This window comes from Lolium rigidum, unplaced genomic scaffold (genome assembly GCF_022539505.1).
Source record: "Lolium rigidum isolate FL_2022 unplaced genomic scaffold, APGP_CSIRO_Lrig_0.1 contig_71207_1, whole genome shotgun sequence".
NCBI lineage: Eukaryota > Viridiplantae > Streptophyta > Magnoliopsida > Poales > Poaceae > Lolium > Lolium rigidum.
The window spans coordinates 13,388-16,501 of NW_025901472.1; the positions used below are offsets into that span (position 1 = coordinate 13,388).

The 3,114-nt window shown below is 41.6% G+C and overlaps 1 long non-coding RNA gene across 1 annotated transcript; it reads right to left on the minus strand.

The window, feature by feature from the left end:
* Nucleotides 1-1,404: 1,404 nt before the first annotated feature.
* LOC124682222 lies at nucleotides 1,405-2,828 on the minus strand. Its single transcript, XR_006996199.1, has 3 exons — nucleotides 2,541-2,828; nucleotides 2,248-2,452; nucleotides 1,405-1,459 (listed from the first exon to the last, which is right to left on the minus strand). It is a non-coding gene; the product is annotated as an uncharacterized LOC124682222 (long non-coding RNA).
* Nucleotides 2,829-3,114: the final 286 nt, after the last annotated feature.

Below are 3,114 nucleotides of genomic sequence, written 5' to 3' on the forward strand. Positions count from 1 at the left end.
TAGATGAGTTTAGTTTGCAGATACATGCAAGTTTTGATGAAGTTGAAACATATTTTTCAGGATGAAGTATATAAAAAATATTTGATATAAAACTGGTATCATTAGAAAGTATTTTCCAACACGATTCTAACAATACTGCTTATGTATTATATGATCGTGATATTGTTGTCCTATTTATTTGGTCAAGGTTCACATTGAAATGTGGTAAAATAAATTAAAAGAAGTGCATCGTGTGAAAAAGCAATCTAAGAATTTGAAGCGACACAACCTGAATACAGATTGAATCTCTGTGCTTTTCTGTGCTAGTCCCTTGGATCAATCGCTAGCACACACAGTTCGATGAATAACCAGAATAGCAAATGCGTCAATTATTACAACGTATGATCCATGGTATAATTATTACAAAGTGCATAGCTCGGGGCTAGTCTGAAAATAACATAGTTCAAGCGAGCAAATAAACAAACGAAGAGCTCCATCACGCCACAGGCGAACATGTTGGGTGTAAGCTCGCAACCTACGGTATTCCTTACTCGTCTTCAGAATAACCTGCAACATAAAAACGTTGCAGCCCGAAGGAGTCATTACACTTGGAATGGAAATGGCAAGATGTCATATGGTGGCTTTTACAGCGCCTATAACTACATGATATTTGGCGAGTGGAGTTCATATTTGCATAAAGCCGGCTTTATTTTCCCTACTCTCAAAACATTTCTTAAAACATAGTATTTCAATAAGACTAATTACTACCCATAAACCACCTGGTGCATTAATTTCGAAATTCGACCGACGAGATTATCCAACAGTTTCAAGCTCTAATTGCTCATAGATGTCCGTAACCGGGGACACGGCTAAGTACTTAGATTGACACTCTCGAGAGGCTGTACACATTCCCCACATGACCTAGTCAGTTCTTCTTCCATGATGCGCATTTTGCTCAAATGGACAGATGTCGACTAGGACAAGACCTTTCAGAAGCAATACCTCAACCACAATGGACGCGCTCCGTCCTACCAATATCTACCACCCTCTGTACATTGGGTCGAGTTCTCGCAACCTACTCAATCTAGCCAGAGCCCATATAGCATGTGGTTGTACTGGAAGCTACTAAAACAAGAAATCCGGGCTAATCTCTTTGTTCCTGGGTGGCCAACCTCAAGTGTGATGCACACGGTGCTGCCATAGAAATGACCCCGGTGCAACCACTCAACATAAACCAAGCATTACCGCTTACCACCCAGGGGTGTATTAATTTGACATGGTTGTTTCATTAAGAGAATAAAACCTTTATCTCTCGCAATCTCTCCACTTTGATAGTAACCCAGGGCCAGCAATTTGAAAACGGTATGCACATAAAACAACTACCAATGCATAGAAAACAGTAGGATAATGAGTTTGTGACACTTGCCTTGGTCGGTGTTCAAACAGTCGTCGCAATCACACTCGTTGCAATCCGGGCAATCTAACGCAAGCAAAATAATTCACAATCAAACACCAAACAACACAAACAGGTAAAACACATAATGAAATTATGCATGCATGCTCTGGAAAGAAATTTGATATCAAACATTTTTATAAACAATTACTTTATGCAATAAAGGTTTCAAATAGCCATTTAACCATGAACAAAATATATATGTATAAAATAGTTTCTAATATCTCTTGCAGGCATACTGGTGGATAGGCAATTTAAGTATCTGCAATTTGGCGTTGGATTCATATTAAAATAGTTTACAGAATTTAAAATATACTAGAAATACTATTTACACGATTTTAAATTGCAAAATTTGCAAGTTTCGTAACAGAACAAACTAACAGTACCAAAATATTATTCTCATTTTTCTGAATCCAACGATATATTATTTGTCCAATTCCGAGTTACGAAACTTTAATAAGGAATTTTACAAGATTAAACATTTCGCGGTTTATTAATAATTTTATCCGAAAAGCTGTCAGGAAAAGTTTCTCGGATGGAGAAAATTTCTACACGAAAGTTACAGAGAATTCAATTATGAACTCAATGCAAAAGGAATCATCTAAAAAGGAGCTATAGATTATTTGTTATGAATTTTCAAAGTCTTAAGTCAGCTAGCACATATGCAGTGATCGATCCATTGAAAGTACAAGTCCGCGCGGGTTCAGTTTATTGAGCTACAGGGACCCTTAGATCTACATCACACGTCTCAACATGGATTCTGATAAAATCTGATTTAACGCTGACTGTACGTGAGATACACGAAGATTGCATACCACGTCGGCAGCGGCGAGAGTTCGTACGGGCGACGGTGTTTCGGCGGGCGGCGAGTTGGCGAACGAGGCGCGGCTGGGCGTGGCTGTCAGGGTGGTGTGCTCGGAGGTGTTTGGGTCTTCCCGGAACAGCGATGACGGACGGCTGAACTTGAAGCGGCTCGAGCAGCGATGAACTCCGGCGATGATTTCTTCGCGTCCTAGTGCCCTGCAGATCGAGGAAAAGAGGGGAGGCGACGTGTTTGAGTAAAGGGAATAACATGGGGTGAAAGAGGGGGCTCAGGGCGACGGGAAACCTCCGGTTCTGAGCTCCAATGACGGCGGCGGCGTCGAACTCCGGCGAGAAATTCGTGCAGCCTGGCGGCGCAAAAATTAGGGATTTTAGGGGGCAAAAACGGAGGAGATTATGAGGTATTTATAGGCGGAGTTTCGTGGAAAAAGGGGCAAAAATCCGAGAGAAATCGGGCGAAGTAGTTGGCACTTCTCGCGTCCGTAACAAACTCGTACGCGGGTTGGACTCTATCCCGAGCTAGAAGATGATCGTGGGTCCCAGCGATTATTGGAAAAAATAAATAAAAGAAGCTGCTGCGCTGCTGCCTCGCATGTGCGTGCCGCTAGGCCAGCACGGCCGTACACGAGCGCGGCCGTACACGACTCGCGTATACGAAGGCTGCCTGGCTAGATGATGAGCTCGTTCGTTGCCTTGCCACATTTTTTTTCTTTATTCTCTTTTCTTCTTTGTTCTAGTTACTAAAACTGACGCAAATAAAAATATTAAAATTTGTAAATACTCCCAGTACTGTATCTGGATATAATGAGCACAGCTCCAATCCAGTAAAGCACCAGGATAAAAATAGTATGCATATAGAT